The sequence below is a fragment of the Pan troglodytes genome, chromosome 5, assembly GCF_028858775.2.
Source record: "Pan troglodytes isolate AG18354 chromosome 5, NHGRI_mPanTro3-v2.0_pri, whole genome shotgun sequence".
Taxonomy (NCBI): Eukaryota; Metazoa; Chordata; class Mammalia; order Primates; family Hominidae; genus Pan; species Pan troglodytes.
The window spans coordinates 168457285-168481976 of record NC_072403.2 but is presented as its reverse complement, the minus strand read 5'-3'; the positions used below and the strand labels follow the sequence as shown (position 1 = coordinate 168481976).

General features: G+C 42.5%; 1 long non-coding RNA gene across 1 annotated transcript; it reads left to right on the top strand.

Annotated features, from left to right (window-relative positions):
• Nucleotides 1-16001: 16001 nt before the first annotated feature.
• Nucleotides 16002-23280, top strand: LOC129144442 (uncharacterized). Its single transcript, XR_010157857.1, has 5 exons — nt 16002-16047; nt 18704-18770; nt 19855-19955; nt 21181-21284; nt 21982-23280. It is a non-coding gene; the product is annotated as an uncharacterized LOC129144442 (long non-coding RNA).
• The last annotated feature ends 1412 nt before the right edge of the window (nt 23281-24692 follow it).

The following is a 24692-nucleotide window of genomic DNA, read 5'->3' as shown; positions in this document are numbered from 1 at the left end:
TCAAGACCACAAACTAGGAACCAAAAATACTCATTGTTCCTGGATTGCTCATTCTTTTTAGGCTTTTCAAGTGAACAGAGCTAGGCAGTAAACCTGTGTGTGGGTGCTTGTATTTTGATTTAAAATACCTTTTATGTTCAGACTAATACCTCTAATTCAAATTCAGCACTACAGGATTTGTTATGTTTTACATAAACTCTTCTACCTTATCTCTGTATCTTTTTTCTTCCACATCAAGAAGGACACAGGAGATGATAGTATTAGATTATCATTTGTTTAACTTCAAATTACACATTAAAAAAGACCTAGGAATAGCAATACTGATAGTACCACCAGAAATTTTGATTACTGAAAACAGTTTAATAGAATTACTAAAAATAGTTACATATGGTTTTCATTAAAAAAGAATGAAACCTGACATCATGTTGGTTATTGATGAAAGAACATAAAGGCCCTTATAATCTTTTTAAAGGAATAAAATCTGAGTCTGATTAAGTCTCTGAATCCAGAGACTTGTAAGTTTTTGCTAATTTACAGGAAATATGTTATACTCATTGTTCTCCCACTAAAAAAAATGGCTGTTCTATATCTACAGTTCTATATCTACAGTGTCAGATCATTTAGCTACTACATATTACAATCACTCTCTGTTGGTTCCCATTTACTCTTGGTTCTACAAGTAATTACATATTTAATGTTCATCACAAGTCTTTTTTTGAAAGCCCCTCTAGTCATTTTATTTTTCTAAATCTTGTTTTCTAATGGATTCCTTAGGAAGGGCTCATGGACAGAATATTTCCTGAATTTTGCATGTCAGTAAGAGTTTGAACCTTCTTTACTTGAAGGTCAGGTTTGCTGGGTATAAAATCTCTCACTCATATTTTCTTTCCTTGCATATCTTAAATATGTTTTTCTATTTTCTCTTGGCACAAGAGTTGATATTTAATTATCTGATGAAAACCTAATTTCATCATTTTATAAATCATAATCTCATTTTGTTCAATGTCCAGATGATTTTTTCTTTAAAGTCCAGCTGTTTTATTAGAATATGTCTTAATATTAATCATTCTGAGTTGATTTTTCTCAAGTATACACAGAGGTGTTTCAATATGTGATATCATACCATTTTTTCTTTTAATTTGAGGAAAGCTTTTGTGAATTATTATTATTTGTTCTGCTCTCTTGCTTTGATTTTCTTTTTTTCAGGGACTTTTATTATTCACATTCAGATTTCTTTGGTTATCTCCAGTATTTGTCATGTCTTGAAACTTAAAAAAATTTTTTTGAAAATTTCTTTTTCTTTTTTTTTATTATTTATTTATTTATTTATTTATTTATTTATTTTTGAGACAGAGTCTCACTCTGTTGCCCAGGCTGGGGTGCAGTGGCATGATCTCGGCTTACTGCAAGCTCCGCCTCCTGGGTTCATACCATTCTCCTGCCTTAGCTTCCTGAGTGGCTGGGAGTACAGGTGCCCGCCACCTCACCCAGCTAATTTTTTGTATTTTTAGTAGACAGGGTTTCACCATGTTAGCTAGGATGGTCTCGATCCCTTGACCTTGTGATCTGCCTGCCTCGGCCTCCCAAAGTTCTGGGATTTACAGGTGTGAGCCACCGCACACGGTCTTTTTTTTTTTTTTTTTTTTTTTTTAAAATCCCCTCCTTTATACCTTGAGAAGGCCTTATTTATTGTGTTTATTTGCCTGTGTTCCTAATACTTTTGTCTTATTTCTAAAATTATTTTTTCTTTTATGTATAATTTTTTCTTGAGTTTTATCCCCTTGTTTGAGTTTTTCTAATTCTGATAGATGTTGGTCTTTCACATCATATCATTTTCTTAACGTCTTTTAGCTTATTTTGAAAAAGTATATTGTAGTTTTGATCTTCTTTTGTTTTTTAGTATGTCTTTCTGGCATGCTTTCACTGTCTTTAGGGATGTCATTCTGATACTAATTTGATTTTTTCTTACAGTCAATTTGTATTGGAATTGACCTGTATGTTTTTCTGTTGCTCGCTCTTATGTGGATTTTGTTTTCCCAATTTTTTAGAAGAATAAGCTCTTAGAGTTGCTAACTTTGTGCCTCTCCCTCTTAGGTTGTTTTTGTATAGTGATAGGAAACAAGGGGCAACTGCCTTGCTATTTCCTGACCGTTTTCCTTCCACCGTGCCCTGCTTTTATCTGCACCTCCTCTTTCCTTTGCCTCTATTGTCCCTCTGCTGCAAGATTGTGGTTGCATTCCTGACATCTCCTTGGCGTGGGCCCCTTCCTGGGAGGGATACTAGGCTGGTCAGTTTGGAGGGTTTAGAGGAGCTAGATGACTTGAGCCCCTCTGACCTGGTAGCCACAGGCCCCTGTGCTGGCCCATGATGCAGAAGAAAACCCTTTCTGGACTCAGTGGCTCCTCTCAGATCAGCCCAGCACACTTCCCTGGGAATCCCTGCTGTTCATTTGGGGTTCTGCTCACAAGCCTGTCCTGTTCCTTGTCTCTGTTTTCTTCCTCACAGATGCCAATGACATGTTGGCATTGGGCAGTCAGGACTTTAGGACACTCACTTGTATTTTGGGATTTGCAGAGAAACCTTGTCATCTAGTTTCTTTTCTTTCTTTTTTTTTTGAGATAGAGTTTCGCTCTTGTTGTCTAGGCTGGAGTGCTGCACTGGCACCAACTTGCCTCACTGCAACCTCCGCCTCCTGGGTTGAAGCGATTCTCCTGCCTCAGCTTCCCAAGTAGCTGGGATTACAGGTGCCTGCCACCACGCCTGGCTAATTTTTGTATTTTTAGTAGAGATGGGGTTTCACCATGTTGGCCACACTGGTCTCAAACTCCTGACCTCAGGTGGTCCACCCACCTTGGCCTCCCGAAGTGCTGGGATTACAGGTGTGAGCCACCGTGCCCAGCCAAAACCTTGTCGTCTAGTTTTGTTACAGATGTTGTTCATGTGTTTTGTTGGTTTTGCTATCTACCTGCTCTGTTTTACATGACAATTCTGGAAGTCAAAAATTGTGCTGTTAATACCACAGCCATCTTCCCAGAATTCCTCTGCTAACTTGTTTTGTAGAGGTTTGCATTTGTGATGTTGTGCAAGACAGCCTGGGTCCATCCAGCTGCTCCCATGAGGCTGATGGGCGCTGGAGGACAGGGACCATGCGTCCCTCTGCTTCTGCTAAAGCTCATTACTGGGCAGTGCTCTGCATGGTGACAGTGGACCTGCTTCACCGTGGCTACTTCTATGGCAAATCACCACTGGCTCACATTTCTTTATTCAAATTCACGAGGCTACCGGTGTCTGCCATTTCATTTTTCTTAAATTCTTCAGAATTAGCAGCATCTTCTGTAACCAGATCCCCAGACGACATCTTCACGCCTTCACGTGTCCACTCTTCCTGACCATCACCCCTAAAGACTCCATGTGAGCCAAGATTAATAGTTAACCTGACACCCCCTGCCCACTTTTTGGCCTATAAAACATTTGTTTGGTCTCTGTGTGAAATGTGTTGTTATAAAAGCACAGGGGCGTACGTGTCTGAAATAACCTTAAGTGAAAATAAGGAAATTGATTAGCATACAGTAGATTTTTATTGTTAAGTGTGAATGCAGCCCTTCCTGCAGGGATTGGCATTAAACAAGATGATTGATAAATTGTTATATTCGCACAGTGTCACTCAGTGATATAATCATGCCTTTTGTAAATATTTAGTCAAGAGAGCAATCCAGCTGTTTCCAGTCAGGTTTCATCCAGTCAGCCAGTGTTCTGATTTATCTCTTGTGCTGTCTAAGCATTGAGGAAGCTCACTTTTTATGAGCCTCTAAATACCCATAATAGTAAACAGTGAAAATGATGGCCGTAATAGCAATAGCCCAAGTAATTATAAAGAAGGATCTCTGTGATGGCCAGAAGTAAGAATAAGGAAGAGGCTATATTTTTTTCTTTGTGTCGAAATATATGTCACTATCTCTACCTTTAAAACACTGTGAATACCAAGAAGCCAATCACCCCTTGTTATCAGGGTCATAAAAGACCCATGGATGAGACCAGAAAAGTTTGTGAGCTCCGTTTTTAAACTTCAACCATATGTTGACCAAGGAATTAAAAAAACAATTTAGAATCTACTTTCTCATTCTCTTCTTCAGAGTTGTTCAGTATGAAAAAGTGCTCATTTGGGGTGTAGACTTGCAGTGTTTTGGGGAGGCAGGATCATTTTCCTGACCTCTCAGGCCACCCGGTGTGGGCAGGGGCAGGGTGGGGAAGGAGGCCGTTCCCCACGCAGGAGGAGGGTGAGCAGCTCTGCAGCCTCTGCCTCTAGAGAAGAGGGTACGTGGGGTGGTGGAGGGCACCAAGGTGGGAGAGGGCTCTCGTGAGTTGGCGCAACATGTGTGTGTGTAGTACACAGACTGAAGGACCCATCCCAGGAGACAAGAAGAGAAAGAGAAGACAGGAAGGTCAGTCTGTGGCTGCCAGTGGACCACTGGACAGGTGGCAGGTCTCCTATTTAAGAAACAGCAGTGGAACAGAAACAGATGTGAAGCATAGTTTTTGTTTTCTGCTCCGTTAGTCACTTTGTCAGTTTGCTGTCATTAGTGATCTGGGCCTAGAGAACTCAAGAAGCACTGGCATTGAGGGTGTTTGCATTCACTGCCGTAGTTTTTCTGGGTTACCCTACTCAATTCCTTTGAGATACACTAGGGCAGAGTTAAGGTCTCAGGGTAAGTAACCATCAGGTTTTTATAGTAAAAAAAAATATACATTAACAAATACAAGTTGTTTTTCTTTAATTAAAAAGGATCTGTGCCTGAGTCTGAGCTCCAGTTAAAGCTGATGCAATTCATCATTGCTTAGAGGTTGGTGTTATGTTTCCATTTATGTAGTGAGCCCCTGGGCTTATTAAATATATATGTTGTTTTTTTTTCGTGTGGAGAGCCTAACTGCTCTGTAAGACAGAAAAGGTGAGGCTGAAGAGGAGGTTGGTGAAATTAATACGCGGAGAGGCAAACAAGAACACCAATAATGGTTTTTATTTGTATGTATGATATTAAACAAGTAGATGTTGCCAATATCTGACCACTTCAGAGGGAAACAGTGAGAAATGTGAGTGAGGCAAAGGTGGGTGGGAATTAAGTGTCAAATGAAATCATAGTAGAGAGCTTTCCCCTGAGAATCCTGGCTAAGAGCTAGGCTGTGTTTCTTAGGCTTGGTTAGCACAATGTGAGGAGTGGGGAGACTCACCTGGGCCCATTATGGATCTTACCAAAATCATACCATTAATTAAGGATCTTTCCTGAAGGTGGGGTGGCATTCTAAAGCAGAATCTTTAGAGAATCTTCCTAGATTTCGATAAGCACTTCCTTGCCTCATTACTACCTTAGTTCCATAAGTAACTAAAAACTACAGTGAAAACCCCATTATTTACATTATTCCAATTGATATTTCCTCATAAATTACACTTTTGTTTTCCAGACCGGTTACATTTCCTGTGTGGCTAATTATATTAGGCAGTTCCTTTAATTTATACACTGTTTCCTGCAATTTACACTCATTTCTCAGAAAATGCTTGGTCAGCATCCCCATCCTTTGCTTTTAAAGAGCAGACCAAGGTTACTGCAACATGCAACTTCTCGAAGGACTGAACACTTTGTTGCAACAGTCCTACAGACAGGTACTTTGATATGAGGTGCTAATAAGAGGGACTGAGGCCTTGGGTAGAAATGAGAATTTAAAGGAACGAATTGGGGAAGTGGCATGAAACTACATTGGGAAGATGTTGTTTAGCAGAGGGGAGGGGGCAGAGCAACCCATGAACTCACGGATTATTTATAAGTGAGCAGTGTGCTCTAAAGGAGATTTAAATTCTGCATGTCGGATTGTGTATTTTCTGTGATGCTCTGTCTTGATGGCTTCGTCTATTCAATCCATACCTGATTTGATTTAGTAAGAACCTAGTTATGAGTGACACCGTGCTCTAAATTCTACAAAAATAATGCTTTCACTTAACGACGTTTTTCAAACTTGATGTAATACTGGAAACCTTCCTTACAAGGATTCCAAGCAGAAGCCCCAAAGAGATACAAATGGGTTGCTTGCTTTAAGGAGGAGCATCCTCTTTCCCTTTAGTTCCCTTCTGCCTCTGGTCCTGGTCGTTCGATTCATTGATTCATTAATAAGCATTTGTTCTACACAAAGCGTGGCCAAGGTATTATGGACAAGGTTCGTGGATATGCAACCTATGCAGTCACACAGGCACCCACGCCTTGTTTAAATGCTCTGCTGTCCTTGTCTTGAAATGCTTCATTTTTGAGCAAGGCGTGCTGCATTTGTATTCTGCGGTGGGTTCTGCAAATTATGTAGCTGCTTCCAATTTTAGGAGCTAGGAGAGGTGAAAAATAGTAAACCAAACGGGAATCATGACCCTAAGGAACTTATAATATATATTGGTTCTAGTTACTTAGAACCTAAGCCCTGTTGTTGTCTCTTCTGGCATATTCTCAAGAACACTGTAGGGACATTGTCATGGCTCGTGAGTCTGATGGTCTTCATGTTCATATTGCCTAGCGATGCACAAAGCGGGCTGGAGGGAGAGTTTCTTCCTTCTGAACTGGAAGGCTGGTGACTCCCACGTGACATGGAGATTCCACGGGCAGAACTCGGACACAGTTGGTTGACCTCAAATGCTTGAAGCTTTTCTTTTGAGATGGAGTTTTGCTCTTGTTGCCCAGGGTGGAGTGCAATGGCATGATCTCGGCTCACTGCAACCTCTGCCTCCTGGGTTCAAGCAATTCTCCTGCCTCAGCCTCCTTAGTAGCTGGGATTACAGGCATGCACCACCATGCCTGGGAAATTTTGTATTTTTAGTAGAGATGGGGTTTCTCCATGTTGGTCAGTCTGATCTCGAACTCCCAGCCTCAGATGATCTACCCGCCTTGGCCTCCCAAAGTGCTGGGATTACAGGCGTGAGCCGCTGCACCTGGCCGAAGCCTTTCTATATCTAGCTGTTGTGTCTGTGTTTGTGAAGTTGACTGAATTTAGGACTGTGCAGAGTTCATTCTTTTTTTTTCCTTTCTCCCTCATAGAAGCTGTTTGGTTTTAACCAAGAGGTATAATAAAAAAAGAGACTGTTTCAGGTATTTACCAGCGGACCTGCCTGGGCTGTGAACAGGAGACTCATGAAACATTTGTGCTGTGCTCAGAAGGGCTGTTCAACTGGAAATTCCCTTCACTGTTCAACTTGAAGTCACTAAAATAAGCAGATACTCTCAGCTGCCTCTGCCTCGCCAGGCTTTCTCTCCCTGTGGCCTATAATAGTCCATGATTTGGACTGTGGCCTGGTAGAGGGACTTTCCTGTGCTGTAAATAGGAGGCCATCAAGAAAGAAAAAGGAAAAGAAAGCAAACTGTGGAATAAACAGCATGATAAAAAGGAATTGTGCTGTTCAAGAATGTGAAAGAACATAAGGCTTTGTTTATCTGTTGTTACCAATGGCCCAGAGAGGATGAAGTGAGATACATTTATTCAATGATATTTCTTTTCCTACAGCCCCAGACATCTTTGGGGTTGACTGTGTTTGGAGGACTCCACTGGTACAGTCCAGAAAGGTTGGAGCAGTGGGGTGGCCCTGGGGGTGGGGGTCGTGCTTGTCTCTATATCCCTTAGGACTCTTTGGTGGCAAATTACAGAAACTCAACTCAAGCTACTAAAATAAAAAGGGGTTTTGTTTTAAAAATATTGGGTGTCTCTTAGGACCCAAGGAGAAGAACGTGGTTCATGTCAGGAAAAAACAGTAACCAGCTCTGAGTTTTTAGGATTTGCATGGTTGGCTGTCTCTGTGCCTCCCAACCCTTCCATGTCTGTCTTTTCTCCACTCACAGGTAGGGAACTTCTTCCTGGTCCACAGGACAGTAAACATGGCAGCCAATGGCTTCTAAGCACCACATCTTGAGTCTGGTAACCCAGGAGAAATTAGCTTCTTTGCTTCAGTTTCAGGGTTAGTTTCTATAGAAGAAATGTAATTGGCTCAGTCTGGGGCAGTTGGCCACCTGGACCAATCAACCAGCCTGGGTGTGGGATCACATTGTGCTATGTGGAAACCATGTAGATGGCAGCAGAAGATTCCAGGAGAAGGGGAGCCAAGGTCACACAGAGGGGAGCCAAGGTCACATGGAGGTGAACTCCACACACACAAACTATGGTCCAGCAATCCACATAGAGGTGTATTTTTTTTTCCTGATAAGGTAACCAAACTTAATAGATAACTGAATGCTACTGTGTGATATATTTGGATTTTTATCAGAGATTTTGACTTAGTTTCTTATAATGTTTGTGTAGACAAGATGATGGTGTGTGAGCTGCAGGAATAAGGGACGCTGTAAGAGACAAAAGGAATGATGGAGTAAGGCCAGCTGGTTTCAAGGGAGAGCTTTCAAGTAGAAGCTGAAGTCTACACTGGGCAAGGTGGTTCATTGGGATGGTGACACAGGAACATCAAAACCCCAAGGAAAGGTGATTACAGGAGCAGGAGCGGGGACATCAGGCTTGGGGAGAAGCTGGAGTGGCAATGGAGCCAGGGACAGAAAGCAAAGGGGGTAGCAACAGCGAATTCAGGGAGATTTTACGCACTTCATCCCTCTTATTCTTAAAGTAGCTATTACCTGTGACTGACCCTAGAGCAGTGCCTAACAAGAAGTACGTGCAGGGAACACTAGTTGGGGAAGTTAATTGCTAGCTGGATAACCAGTGTGTGGATTCATGAGCTAATGCCAACCAATAAGGAACTCACTAATGCCTGTCATAGAGCTTGACTCTGGGCTCTCTTTCATTGAATTGATTTATTACTAATTTGAAAGAAGTTGTAGAAGGGCTGATCCACAAATCTACACAGGACAGTGTGCTAGAAGATGGAATCAGGAGTCGCAAGAGCTCAACAGGCTGAGCTAATGGGCATGAATAAGAGAGAGTTCAATACTTCTAAATGTAAAGTCCTCCACTGAGGTTTAGAGATTGAATGCAAAGATACAGGATGGGGTGTTGGTGGTTGGAAAATTTGGCAGTTCCTCTGAAAAGACCTTGGATTTTGAGTAGATCACTTGAATTCAACAGTGTGAATGAAGATTCCCCTCAAAGCATGTCTTGTAGTATCCAGAAAACTAAAGGAAATAATCTTACTTTCTCATGATGTCAGATGATATTTGGAATTTTTGTTGAGTTCTGAGCATATGATTTTAATGTGTAATAGAGACAAATTGGAACTGTCCAGGGTAGGAGAGGGAAATATCTGAAAACCACAATATAGGAACAGTTCTTGAGGGAACTGAAGATGTTTGTCAAATAGTGGACAGTAATAGTGCTCATCTATCAGCCCTCCTCATCTGCAGGGTCCTTACATGGAAGTGAGACAGATTGGATAAGACTAGATGGCAAAATTAGGAGAAATCAGGGGACAGCATACGGAGGTAGATTTCTGTGTTTTAATAATTAAAAGATCAAATAACAATTTAAAGAGTGAATGCAATTCTTGCAAAGTCATGAATTCACCATTCCCAGATTTGCTGATTCTCAGGGGTGCTGTGGAAGGGATTCTTGTTTGGGGTAAAGAGTTGAGCTTCTTGATCTCTGGTCTTCTTTCTGGCTCTAAGAATCTTGGAGACCAGGTTTCATTCTGAGCTCTGCCAGTAAATAGCTGAATGACTTGGGGTAAGTCACCTACACTCTATGAGCCTCTGTAAAATGGGGTTAATGATTCCTGCCCTCTCTTTCTCAACAGATCATTACAAAGTTCAAATGAGAAAAAACAGGTGAGAGGAGCTTGAAAAGTTGAAATCGCTCTGCCCTTATAGGATTTCATTCTGACTATTCCCTTTGTGAATTTCTCAGACAGCTGCCAACCTCGGAAGGCCCTGCTTGCCGTAGCCTCGTTCCTTTGACGTCTTATCCCCCCGAAAGTTTTGTTCAGTAGTTTACACTCATGGCTTTGAATCCATCTATCAAAACTCCTCTGCCAGAAACTGCATTAAGATGTTGGCAGCAGGTGGCTGATTCTCCCCAAATGTGCTGCTTGTTCCAAGGAAGGAACGTTGGAGAAGGGTGGAGAGAGGTTTTTCTCTTTCTGCCAAACAACATATATTATGATGCCATCTAAATATCAAAAGAGGAGGTGTCTTCCTCAGAAACTTTCTACAAGACGAGGGTGTGCTGACCTCACTGCACTACTAATTATTCCTTGTTTTTTTTTCTAAATAAATAGGATGCCAACTTTAAGTAATCCCCCTGTCACTGTGGCATCATGTTGCTCTAATGCTTCCTGCACTCACCCCTCTAGCGGGGGCTTCGCAGGAGCAGAACAAAGTGATCTGTATGCAGAAAAGGGCAAAGGCACTTTGTAATTCTATAAAACACTTTGAGGCTTTCAGAAGGTGCTATATACATCAATAAATAATAATAATTTTCACTCTCTCTTCTTCGTAATACTCCCTTAGAAGGTTGAAAATAAAATTTCTTTTGTTATTGATTTTGTCCTTCTACATTTGGCAAACATTGATTTTTCCCTTTCCTAATGGGGCAGAAGCCAACATAGCTGTATTTCATTTACTTTGCTCTCTGAACCCAGAGTCACAGCTGATGTTAGCAGGACCACAAGCATCTCACAGGGACACCAATATCAGTTGTTTAACTGGAGGGCACCGGGTCTTACAAGAATTGGCCCCAAAATGTCAAGCACATAGTAGGTTCCTGGTCAATCTGTGAGTTGAGAGCAAGTCCAAATATTCAGATGGGGCGATAACTGGGAGAAGGAAAATGTGGGGCTCCGAAGGGGTGAGGTAGGTGGGGCAACTCAGAGGGTGTTTCCCATAGTCTCCTCTGGCAGCCATAACAGAATCCCATAGATTAGGTGGCTTAAACAACAGAAATTTATTTCTTTCAGTGTGGAGGCTGGAAACTCCAATATCGGGGTGCCAGCTCTGACAAAGCATGACCCGGGAGCCAGCTGCAGGTAAGAGAAATACTCTGATGTCTGCATTTATTTTCATCTAACTGTGCTGGGCTAAGTAGACTGAGTAGGGGATGCCAACTTTGCAGGCACAGGCTCAGCAGTGTTACCTAGAAATGGAGTTCATCTTTTCCTGAGAGGAGAGAAGAGGGCTTTCTATTCAGGCCAGAGCAACTTCTTAGGAAGGGGATGTGGTCCAGGCAAGGAGTGAGGGGAGAGGAAGGTGTGTACACTGAAGTCACACTTTCAGGTCAGATGATTTCTGAGGGTCCTCGTGGCGAGGGTGATGGTGATGATGATGTTGATGCCGTAGTACCATGTGCAGGAGACTCTGGCTCCAGTGGCTGCAGCTCAGGGGAATGCAGGTGCTGGGAGACACAGCCAGGACCACGCCCCGGGGCTGCAGTACACATTTGCTTAATTGAAAAGATGAGAGCTGGACTGATAAAAATGTACTATTAAACACTGAACATAAACTCGTTTTGAGAATTGAAAGAGAAAATACGTCATATAATAAGACTCCATACATTATTTTTTTATTCTCAGCTGCTATTCATCCAACCCTTCCCTATTCAATAAGAGGAGGTGGTGCTGGGCAAGGTGGCTCCCATCTGTATTCCCAGCACTTTGGAAGGCCGAGCTGGGAGGATCGCTTGAGGTCAGAAGTCCGAGACCAGCCTGGGCAACATAGTGAGAGACCCCATCTCTACAAAAAACTTGAAACATTAAAAAATGAAGAAAGGGTAGGATTAACACATTTATCAGGAAGAAAAATAATATGTTTTAGCGTGCATGGAAACACCGGGCCCTGGATTCCTAAAGTTGGCTTTCTCTGTTTCTGACAAAAGCCAAGGGGGTCTGACTCACTGCTGAGTGATGCGACATCCTGTGTCAACCGCTTTGCTAAAGAGCAGTTCCTCTTTGGAGGACACCTTTAAACAAAGCTACAAGAATGCACATCCTCTTTAGAAGGTGTGTGCTTTGCATGTGTATGGTAAAACAGATTTGAGGTGACTGTTTGCCACAGGGATTAAAACTTTATGGTTTTGATTGCATGTACAAAGGGTGAGAGTTGAAGTAATTATCCTGATAATGAAGGTTAAAAGGCTTTCTCCTGGAAACCCAGATAATTGAAACTAATGTCTATTTTGGCTTGAGACAGCTAGGTAACAGCCTCAATTCTATACTTCACTTTGCTCACCTAGGCTCTCTAGCAGAAATTTACACTGTTTGCATGTTGGACCATCAGTAAATCTGAACTGCAGCATTAATAATAGACAGGCCAAGCAGCTGATCTGCCAACTAAGATGACAAACATAGATCAATTGTAGTCTCATTCTTTTTCTTTTAAACGGTATTAACCCATACACTCAATGAAAATGTGAATGCATTTATGTGGAATTCCTGGAACGTACGGATTTTGACCAGCGTTTAACGTAGATATCCACTTTCATGGAGACAATCTGGGGAGAAATTAAAAAGCAAAATTTGCTCTGCTCTATAAACATAAAGAAATGGGCATGGGGGATGAATAGTTCTCATTTGCTAAATATACAGCTCGTTCGTCTGAGACATAAATAAGAACACTGCCTAAGTAGGTCAGATTTGAGTTTGGGCTTTTCAGAAGACTTGAAAGCTGCACCGTGAATATCCACTTCAAAGCCAGAATCCATTTTTTGTGTGCACATTTTGTTCCTGAGAAGTTTTCCATCTGTTCTCATGTCATGGCTGTGCCACTGTGGCATGTCCTCAGACTCGCTGAATTTCTGGCAACTCACGCACTTTACTTTCTAATGTGGCAGGTAGAGGAGATAATTGGGAGACCTTTGCAGCCAGTGCAGGGAGGGCGAGGAATGGGGGGAGACTTCCTCGGGAACAAATGGGGGGTGAAGAATGCCCCTCTTGCCGTGTAGCTGCTGGGGTCTCGTTTTTAGCTGCAGGATGTTGAAAGAGAGGAAGGAGCGATCTGAGATGCTCCTCCGGGGGTTTGCATGAAATAAAAAACCGGCGCTGACAGAGGTTACTGAGGTTCGGTTCACTCCCTTCTCGATACCAGCGCTGTTCTGAATTCAGGATTCTGACAGATTTAAACCCTATTTCCTCGGCGCCGAGGCTACATGATCTGCCTGTCACTTTCTCAAATGATATCTCTCTGACTCCTTTTTCGAGGAGCTCTTCAAGGGGAGGGAACTTTCTCACTAACGTGTCACTCAATCCACCCACCCAGACACCCACTGCTCGTCGAGACTGGCAAAAAAGAAAAAAAAAAAACCTCCAGATTTTATACACACTTGAGAAAATGCTTCAAGCCTTCCTCTATACGTGTGATTTATGGAATGTGACACAACTCCGGAGTGCAGTTATCAAAAAGCTGAGGTTTCAGGTGAGGCAGGGCATAACCGAACTTTCTGGTATTTTCTCAAGCTACAGATCTCACTAATAAGAGATGATGTGCATTTTCTTATCCTGGATTGGCTGGCATCAGTGGAATTCCGATGGTGCCGTTAGGAACCACACATGAGCACTGCTTCCGTCTGCCTTTTGAAATGAAACCATGTTTGGCTGCTCATTGACGCCCAGTGCTGGGTGGTATTGCAACTAAAATGTCTCAAGGTGGCATCCAGTCTCTTATTGCAATGCAGGGAACTCCAGGACAATGTCTGATCAGCTCTCAAGTCAGGAGATCACAGCCACAAGGGCCTGGCAAGTAGAGAGCTGCCAGACGAGGAGCTGTATCTTCATGAGCCTCCAGTAGTCAGGCATTGCCAACGCTTTGCAGCACCCACCTCAGAGTGCCATGCAACCTACACTGAACGATGGAGGCTCTAGTCCCAGCTCTATAGGCTCTGTCTATGATCATAGACAACCAGTTCAGGCTCTCTGGCCCTCAGTTTCTTCATCTGTAAAAGGAGAGAATAGAGTTGATGATCTCTTACTTTGCACAAAGTGCTGAAATTCTTTTATGCCGTAGGTAGACTTGGGGATAATTGGTATTCACAGACTCCCAAAGCTGGACATGCCTTAAAGGTTGTCTAGTTCAATGGAAATTAACTTGGGGTTTATGAGTCAGTACCAAGTTCAAGGCCATGTATGGTGGCTCATGCCTGTTAACCCAGCATGTTGGGAGGCCGAGATGAGAGGATTGCTTGGGTCCAGGAGTTTGAGACAAGCCTGGACAACATAGCAAGACTCTGTCTTTAAAAAAATCAATAAAGAAAATTAGCTGGGTGTGGTGACATATGCCCATAGTCCTAGCTACTCGGGAGGCTGAGGAAGAGGGATGGCTTGAGCCCAGGAGTTGAGGCTGCAGTGAACTGTGATTGCACCACTGCACTCCAGCCTGGGCAACAGAGTAACAAACAAAGAAACAAATGAATAAACAAACCAAGTTCAAAGACAGCCTTTAGGTGGTTAAATGAGCCTCCTGAAATCATGCATAGCCCTTAAGGTGTGTGTGCATTTCTCTGGGGAGAGGATTCGTAGCGTGCATCACATTTTTCAAAGGAGCTTAAAATCTGGAAAGGCCACGATCTACTGTTCTGCTCCAAATTCCCTGTTTTTCAGTGAGGAAAAGGGGGAGAAGGTAAATGGCCTGAGGAAGGTAGTGGATCCCAGAGCTGGGAGCTGAACGAGAGTTTCCGCTTTCTGGTTCAGGCTCTCTTGGCCATATAGTGGCCATTCCTATTGGTGTGGCCTGGGGAGTGAACAGGACCTTCTAGAGTGACCAGGGCTCCTGATGGTATAGCCGGGCATGTCTGAAAACAGAGATCACTGATTGCACACTGCACAATACCACACTCAGCTCCAAAAGCAACACTGTCTTTTTCCCACAACTAGTTTGCTCTACACCCAGGACTACAGCTCAGTTCTCCTAACCACCAGCTCAGTACCTTTGCCATTGACATGACTTTGCTTTTGAAGATAGCAACCCAAGTGCTCTCTCTCTCTCTCTCTATATGTGTGTGTGTGTATATATATATATATATATATATATATATATATATATATATATAGCTTTTGCTATCTGCATGGGTTCATTTAAGTTGTCTCTTATTTTACCTGTAAGATAAGACTGCCTTCTGGAAAGAGGAAGTCCAGGAAGAGTTAGGTCAAGAGAGAAATATGAATGAATGTGTTATACCTGGCTTCATTCACTAAGTAGAAGGAAATCTAGTGTGATGGGAGGGAGGAAATAGAAAGAGAACTGAAATCTGAATTTAAAATGGCACAGTTTGTTCCTTCCTTAACAATAACAGCAAATTGAAGTAGTTTAGATACTAGAGGATCAAATGTGAAAATCATGATTGGATTCTTCTAGGAGAGAAAGGTGATGTGAAGGCATTTTTCTCATCTCTTCAATTATTCACCCAGGTAAGGGCTCCACTAAGGCCACTGAGACGTGGTTTTCATGGGATTATGGAGAAGGAAGCCTGGTGTTTGTGTTTTGATTAGTCTTATTTGTTCTTGATGTTCTCTCTTGCTGTCTCTCTGTTTCTCTCTCTCTAATTGTATTATGGATGGGGAATCAAAATATAAGGTAACTGCTGCAACGGTTTCTTGATGTTTTACAGGCAGCCACTGTAAGGCCACCGTTATAGAACCACCATTTCCTAAGTAATCCTAGCTGCAAACTCTGTTTTCCTTCAAGTGAAGGGTAATCCTTGGCCCGAAATTTAGAGCTGGCATAATACGGTAGGAAGGGTCCTGGAGGCAGAGTTGGAAAATCTGGATATTGGTGTGGGCTCTCCTACTGTTGTGGGTGTCCGTTTATATCTTATTGCTTTGTTGGAACTCCCCCACCCCCAGTCCATGGTGAAGAGGGAGCCTAGGTGGTACATGCTCTCGGCTGCAATTAATTGCATCGTCATGCCTGAACTTTAGTCCCAAGATGAGCCAATCAAACAATTTGCAAAATTTAAAGAGACATGAGACCTGTGTGTCAGGCATTGAAGCTGGAAGATGGGATCGGATTTTGGTACCATGGCAACTCAGAGCCACATGCAATCTGAAGTCACAAGGGACAAGAATTAAGAGCTTGGGAGACACTCAGGAGGAAGCAGAGGGGAGAGGTTGGTGGCATTCCACTTCTTGCAAGGTCCCACTGAATCTTTGAGAGTCCCCTGTACTCTTATAATGAATCTTCCTTTACTAAACTCAGTTAGCTTGAGTGGGTCTCTATTGGAACTTCAAATTCCCTTATTCAGACATCGTGTGACCTTAGTTGAGCCATTTTGTTTCTCTAGTCTCAGTTTCATCTTGTATAAAATGAGGCCATTGAATTAGATAACCTCTAAGGTCCCTTTGGGTTTCAGGAATCTATACTTTTAATGTTCCCTGTTAGTGGTATATGAAGCCCTTGGAAACCAGAGGATGCTGGGGAAACCAGCTCTTCTCTTTGTTCTGCTGGGGCTGCATCAGATGATGGGGTTAGAACAGAGGAACATCCAGCACCAATCAAGGTTATGCCTAAAAAGAAAGATGCTGGCTGGGAGAAGAGGCACTCCCTGCCAAACTAATCTGTGATAGGCTAGATTAAAGCCTCCACAGGCTGGTCCTGCTTTGATTCTCCAGTGGACTCAGACGAGATCAGAGAAAGTTGTTGGCAGCTCCCGAGTATTCTCACACTAAATGAGCAGTATAGAGTAAGTACAGCCTTGTTGATTGTACATCAATTTGATGGACTAACTATGGTACAGTAATTAAGCCAAAGAGAACATTCAGAAGTACTTATTGCTATTTGCTGCCTGCTCAATCCCCAGAGTCCTACAATAAATAGAACCATAAGTTTAATTAATACCTGCAGGTCTGATTACTCATTTAGGATAGGCCGTAGTGGACCAGAGGTTAAACTTCCAAAGACATCTTACTGTGAGTGATGTTGAAAATGTCTGCATTTGCCTGTAGCTGAAGTCTGCAAACTATGTCCTATTAAGTCCTTGGGGGTCTACCAGAGGTGGCCCCCATAGAAGGTGGGTACAGTGACAGGGCAGTCCAGGCAAGCAGCAGCGCCTGGTTAAGCCTCAATTACACTTGCATTTTCTTTGCTCTGCAAGTTTTGAGACTTTTGGTGACTTCCCCTGCTGCTCCTAGTGTGGTGCCACGTTTCTTTCTTTCTTTTTTTTTTTTGATATAATTTCTTTTTCTTTCTTTCTTTCTTTCTTTCTTTCTCTTTCTTTCTTTCTTTCCTTCTTTCTCTCTTTCTTTCTTTTTCTTTCTTTTTCTTCTTCTTCTTTTTTTTTTTTTGGCAGAGTCTCACTCTGTCACCCAGGCTGGAGTGCAATGGCGTGATCTTGGCTCATTGCAACCTCCACCTCCCAGATTCAAGCAATTCTCCTGCCTCAGCCTTCCGAGTATCTGGGATTATGAGCACCTGCCACCACACTTGGCTAATTTTTGTATTTTCAGTAGAGACAGGGTTTCACCATGTTGGCCAGGCTGGTCTCAAACTCCTGACTTCAAGTGATCCACCCGCCTTAGCCTCCCAAAGTGTTGGCATTACAGGCGTGAGCCACCACACCCACCCTGGTGCCACATTTCTGTCAGCACATGAGAAGGCTGCTGTGCCCCTCCTCATTGCACCCAAATCTAGTTTCCAAGGGTTGAAGCAGGTAGAGGAGTCTGCCAAGTAGCTGAGACAGACACTGCCCTGGGATGCAGATTAGTAAGCATGAGGCTCACTTCTCCTCGATTACAAGTGGGCTTGGTCCAGAGCCATTGCTCACCAGGGGCCAGTGATTATGGTCGTAATTGTCATGGAGATCTTCACTAGAACACTTACTTTGGTTTTCGTCAATCTTATTGAGAGGATGTGGATAAGGAATACGTAACCCACAGCATTGCCGTGAGATGACGTAACTCCAGCGCTGAGCTTAGGCCACTGCCTGGCCTGTTGAAGTGTTCACCCAGCCTTAGCTTGCAGGTCAGGATCATGCTAAGTGCTCTCATTCATTGCTTCATTTAATCTTCACAGCAGCAATAGTTGGGATTGCCCTATTTTATAGAGGAGGAAACTGAGGGCTTGGGGGTTTATCTAACTTGCTGATGATCACAAAGCTGGGGCTCCAGTGCAGCTCTATTTCACTCTCAAGTCCATGCCCTTAACAATCCACATGACATGTAGGAAGACTGGGAGTGTGTGGGGCTGTTGCCCTCTGAGAGCTGAGGTGAGAACCTAGAAGGTGAGAAAGGGCTTCCTCAGTTGGCAGGGAGAGATGAGTTTGGGTTGAAGGAGGAGCACTCCTGGCTAGATAAACTTTTCCAATAGGAGACCAAGAGGCTGGAGAGCATTCCTGTGTGTACTGGGGTTGGGCCAAAGGCAAAAAATGTTTTTACAACAAGAAAATTAAAGGGAAAAGAGTATATTGAGGATACAAAAAGGTAAAGACTGAAAGAGAAAAAATGTTTATAACAAAGAAAGGTGGAGAAAGGAAAGACAAAAAAAAAGAAAAAAAGAAATGAATTAAGGGAAAAACAGAGCTGGAGGGAGCAATAGACAATGAGAGGAAGGCAAAGGGTTCAATTCGAACCCAAGGACAGAGAATTGATTGTCTCAGAGTAAACACACAAATGCCATGTGGATGTTAACAGTGGCGATATTTAATGACTCAGTCCCCTGCTAGGCCAGGCTTGATTTTCATCCAGGGCTCATGCCACGTTTAATAAAACCAGGGATGGGACATGAAGCCACACTCTGCATCTGGGAGAAATGTACTTGATTTTCTGCAGGAAATGCTGCCTTTGGAGCCAACAACTATGGATGTGTTGTCCAGAGGAAACCTGTGGATCAAGCAAGGTTTGGGTTTATGTCTTGTGAGCGCTTCATTAGTGAGAAAGGATTACTCAGAAACAATAAAATGGGAAAGTTCCCATAAACTGTATAGCAACAAGAGTGAAAAAAACATTAAAATATTTGTAAATGTATCAAACATGTTGAAACACTTGAAATAACAAAAAAAAAATCTAAATAAACAGGATTCTATAAGTTTGTTAGGTCTGGCTTCAGAAAAATTACTGATATAAGCCAGGCTCACTAAATTGAGAGACGTGTCTGGTGGTGACCCGAAGCCATTTCTGAATTCAAAACCAAATTTCTGTTACAGAATCTATAATGGTTCTTATGACAATCAACTTTCTGTTGGCTTTCAAAAGAAACTTGCAGATATTCTTACATCATCTCCTTTCCAGTTTCCCAGAATTAAAATTGAGATCCTACTTATTTACAAATGAACAGATCAACCTTGTGAATAACATCATAACATATACTAGTAGAAAGAATACTCCTCATTGCTTTGAAATCACCAACCACCTGGTGCAGGCACCTAGCGCTAAGGTGGGTGGGGCAGGCAAGGCCATGATGGCCAGGCTAATCCTTTTTCTTTTCTCTTAAGAAATCAGATCAATGTATGGTTGATATAGTTAAGTGTCACATAATCAATTGAAGAACTAAGGCAAAAGAAAAAATACCTTGTTGATTGTACTGTAGCAATAGAGTCTCATTATGTAGATGTGGTCTGAATCTACACAAGTAAATGTAGTGAAAAGTGAAGAGGAAAATTGAGGCAATTTCCTGAATTATTCAAGGAAAAAAACTCCTCTTGCCTCAATTATTCGTATGGTACTTTTCTTTGAAAGTGAGGAGAGTGGGAGAGAACGGGAGGGAGAAAAGAAAGAAAGCTTGATTGCGTTAATTCTCCACTTCATTTTGTAGATTAAGGCACATCTATAGACGTTATTACTCATCCCTGTGTACCGTAGTTTACTTCTTGACAAAATATTACTTTGCCATTGTGTATATGCAGATTTCACCCACCCTATGTTTTTCTCCAGTTAAATGGTGAGAACTTGAACTGACACTATCCTTTTTTCTCCATAAATAGGATGCCTACAAAAAGACTAATTTCCCAGTAATCCAACTTATTCCAAACACTCCACCCACAAGGCAGCAAGTGAGGGAAAAAATAGAATTCTGCTTGAAGATGTAAGTCATATCACCATCCAAAGATCTATTCTACCTCCCTTTCATTGATAGGGAGAAATAATCAGTGTTTGAACCTAGAGTGGAAAATTTTCAACAAACAACGGAAATGTCCCCAAAGCTCACCTTCCAGGGCCACCGTATGTGGTGTGCAGGTAGAGCATGGCAAACTGGAGGCATTTCCAGGGCCACCCTATGTGGTGTGCAGGCAGAGCATGGCAAACTAGAGGCATTTAATATTTGTATACTTATTAGGACAAACTTCTGGCAGAGAGCAGTTACCTGTCCTGACAAAATCAGAATTTATGACAAGAAGTAAAGTGTCTTAGGAAGGGGCACCATTTTCTAATTCACATAAAGTTGCTGTATGAGCTAATGGTAGCTCTGGTTGTCAGTTATCTTAAGATTTAGAGAATGTGGTCTGGATCCAGAGAGGAGCAGTAGAAATGATTTGGGAAATCAGTGGTTTGGGAAATAAACCGGTATTAGTCCGTTCTCATGCTGCAATAAAGACATACCTGAGACTGGGTAATTTATAAAAAAAAGAGGTTTAATGAGCTCATAGTTCCACATGGCTGGAAAGGCCTCATAATCATGGCAGAAGATGAAGGAAGGGCAAACGGATGTCTTACATGGTGGCAAGCAAGAGCGCATGTACAGGGGAACTCCCTTTATAAAACCATCAGATCTCACGAGACTTACTCACTATCACAAGAACAGCATGGGAAAAACCTGTCTCCATGATTCAATCACCTCCCACTGGGTTTGTCCCATGACATTTGGGGATTATTACAATTCGAGGTGAGATTTGGGTGGGGACACAGAGCCAAACCTTATCAAAACCTTAGAAGGAGATGCTAAAGGAATAGGGTTAGAGAGCTAGGAAAGAGAATGTCAGACAGAGAATTCACATTGGTCTTCCGGAATGTGAAGGTCTGTGTAGGCATTGGTTTGTGGCTCTTGTTGGTGTCCACCAAAGAGAGTGTGAAATGAAATGGGCTTAAATTAAATGGACTTAAAATATATCTATTCATGTTACATAGAATTGCTGAACTGGAGCTTTGCTATGAGTAAGTCCTAATATGGCATTCATTCCGTAATCAAGTAGGAGATTCTTAGAGAGGGGTTTTTCCTGTTAGTGTCTATCACCTAGTGTTACTTTGCACGATGTAAGAGAACTCAGGGAAAAGCTCAAAGCACTAACAGTGATGTGTCCACGTAACCCAAGGCTTTTCAGTCAACTCTCTCTAGCTCATAAACCAGCGCTTCTCCAAGAGTGTTATGAACCCTGCACCCTCCTTGTCAATGCTGATTTCTGCACCCATCTCCCAGGTAGGCTAAATCAGAACTTTTAGTGGGTAGGGCCATGGACTCTATATTTTCTCACGTATCATTGTTTGAAAATAACTAAATTAAACTATAACCTGTTTAATGACATGAATTAGATATTCATTTTTATAACAGACTCTCAAAAAGTACTGTATATGTAGAATAAATCTCTTAATTATTACTGCACCGAACTAACAATAAGGTAAATTATAAGGTTATGATATTTAAATGATTTTATACTAGCAACTATAATTTTCTGCAAGTTTTAGGATTATTATGTAAATGTCACTTTGTGGGTTTTTGAAATATCAGAAAATTATGAAGCTTATTAAGAATATACTGTAAGACCTTGAAGACTATTAAACATAAATAAAACTTAGTCTAACGCAAAAGTCTTCTATTCATGAAGGTTTGCTTCCCAGCATTTTTTATGTTGACAAATGCATTTTCTATATGGCAGGGAAAGGAAGAAATCAAGGGATTTGTGTATTTGTCAATGAATAAGCTGTACTGAGTCCTGGCAGGTGGTGCCTGACTGATACAAATCCTGAATTTGTACTTGCGATAATATTCAAAAAGTGGGACAAAACAACCTTCCAACCTTAAAATAAAATAGCAGGAGCTATGTCAATCAATAGCCTAGAACCCAGCTACCTGCCCTCCTGCATGATGCCCTCCTTCTTCCTCTCCCTTCACTAAGTTACCATCTGGAATAGAATCCAGTAGTGATCCACCAATGGACAATTTTTGCTATGAAGGAGGAAAGAGAGGACAGATTTGATTACAACAAAAGCATCCCAAGAATGTGTCCTGCATGAGCTCTTCAGGCTGTGAAATCTTGAACTTCTACACCCATCCTTGGCTGGCTTTTTCCATGTGAGGCCATATAGAGGTACTACCACCCTTGCCCTGCTTCAGTCCTCCTCTCGCCCGCCTGAGTTTCAAGTGCAATGGAAATGTGCTTAGTTGATGGTGCCAACCCCTACCTGCACAGCCACAAGGTAGCTGCACAGAGGTGACCCATGCAATACATTCAATCAACACTGAGCCCTTATTAACCACTTCAACTTTCTACCTAACCAACAGTGTCATCTGTGGCAGCAAAACCAATTGCATAAAGTCTTTTTTTTTTTTTTTTTTTGAGATGGAGTCTTGCTGTGTCACCGAGGCTGGAGTGCAGTGGCGCTATCTTGGTTCACTGCAAGCTCTGCCTCCTGGGTTCACACCATTCTCCTGCCTCAGCCTCCCGAGTAGCTGGGACTACAGGGCCCACCACCACACCCGGCTAATTTTTTGTATTTTTAGTAGAGACGGGGTTTCACCATGTTAACCAGGATGGTCTCGATATCCTGACCTCGTGATCTGCCCGCCTTGGCCTCCCAAAGTGCTGGGATTACAGGTGTGAGCCAAGGCGCCTGGCCGCATAAAGTCTTTTCTAGTGGATTCTTCAGCTTCCTGTTCTCTACTGATGGCCATAGACTCTTGGGTGGGCAGAGGAGTGGGAAGGAGTTATTGCTAAGGGTCCATGAACCTGTAACTCCTCATCATTCCACCCCACTAGGATTTAATGAATCCTTCCAATGTGTCAGACTGTGTGGAGTATGCTTTGTGTAATAGGTTGAACCATAGAAACTGCCATTCTTGTAGGTAAAAAATGGTTGTTTATGTAAGCAATTTTCCATGATCAACCTAATACATGCCATCTTACTTCATCTTTGAAGTAACTTATGAGGTATTACCACTGTCATTTTCCAGAAGAAGAAAGCTGAGGCTCAGAGTGATCAAGAATACCCAGCCAGAACGTGGCATCTGGGACTTCTGTCTCCACTCTGTTACCCACCAGCACCCTTGGGCCCTATTGCTTGGCTAGATGGGCACTCTGCATGTATCAGGCATTGTCTGTCACCTGAGTCACTACATGTATGACATCATATGTCTATTACCAGTCTCAAATATACACTAAGAAAATAAGATTTCATTAAAGTATTTTCTAAATTCATGGTAGTGTTTTTGAAATTAGGCATCTTGTCAATCAAAGAGTGTGCAGAAAAATTGTCCCAATATTTCATGGGTACACAACACTGATTCTGCCTCAATCCCAATCCCACAAATCATGAAGCCTTGATACCTTTCTTGGGGGAAGTAGTCTGGAGCTTGTCCCCTGGACCCCATTTACCAGGGTGTGTCAGCTTATGCCTCTAAATGTCCCTCTTCCCTCTCAACTGCTTTGAGCCTCTGTGCTGATGACAGTGTTCCAAAGATTCAGTGGGACAATTTACACCAAGAGCTGAGGTGTGGTGCTCGACCCAGTGCCTGCAGCAGAGTAAACCCTTAGGAAATGAGCAGTGTCATTATCTGGCACATTCTGATGACCTAAGAACTCATTCAGTACTTTTGAGTTGGCTTGTACTATAATCAAGCTTTTTGACCTATCTTTTAGCCTTGTGGCCCATCTATTAATCCCATCTCAGTATGTTTCTACAGTGGGTATGAACATATAGAGTGGAAAAATAGACACTGGAGACTCCAAAAAGTGTGAGGGTCAGAAGGGGGTGAGGGACAAAATATTACCTTCTGGGTACAATGTACACTATTCAGGCGATGGGTATACTAGAAGCCTAGAATTCACCACTATGCAATATATCCATGTGACAGCTACACTTGTACCGCTAACTCTATATAAATAAAAAATAAAAACGTTTCTATATATTTTCTCTCTCTCCTTCATCATCTGCAATCGTGCAGACCAAACTGCATGTCACTTTGAAGTTCTCTTATTCTAATTCCCCTCCTCCAGTTTTTTTTTCTAGACTGGGGCCATTCTATTTCTATAAAATGGCATACTTCCATGTGTCAAAAATGGCAAGAGCTTATAAGTGTGCAGTGGATAGATGACAAGTGTACACTTCTGCTGTTTAACATATGTTGCTTCCGGCTGGGCGCGGTGGCTCACGCCTGTAATCCCAGCACTTTGGTAGGCCGAGGCCGGCGGATCACGAGGTCAGGAGATTGAGACCATCCTGGCTAACACGGTGAAACCCCGTCTCTACTAAAAATACAAAAAAATTAGCCGGGCGTGGTGGTGGGCTCCTGTAGTCCCAGCTACTCAGGAGGCTGAGGCAGGAGAATGGCATGAACCCGGGAGGCGGAGCTTGCAGTGAGCCGAGATGGTGCCACTGCACTCCAGCCTTGGGGAGAGAGAGAGACTCCGTCTCAAAACAAAACAAAACGAAACAAAGCAAAACATATGTTGCTTCCAATTTTTTTTCTTGAAGGTTGAAGTTTGCTTTTATTCAACTGTTTTCACTGACGAGATATGCATCATGGCTTTATCTGGTGACGATCCCTTCTTAGGCAGATCGTGGGCTTTCTGCAGGAAATACTTCCAGTTGTTTGAGGAGGGCATCAAGG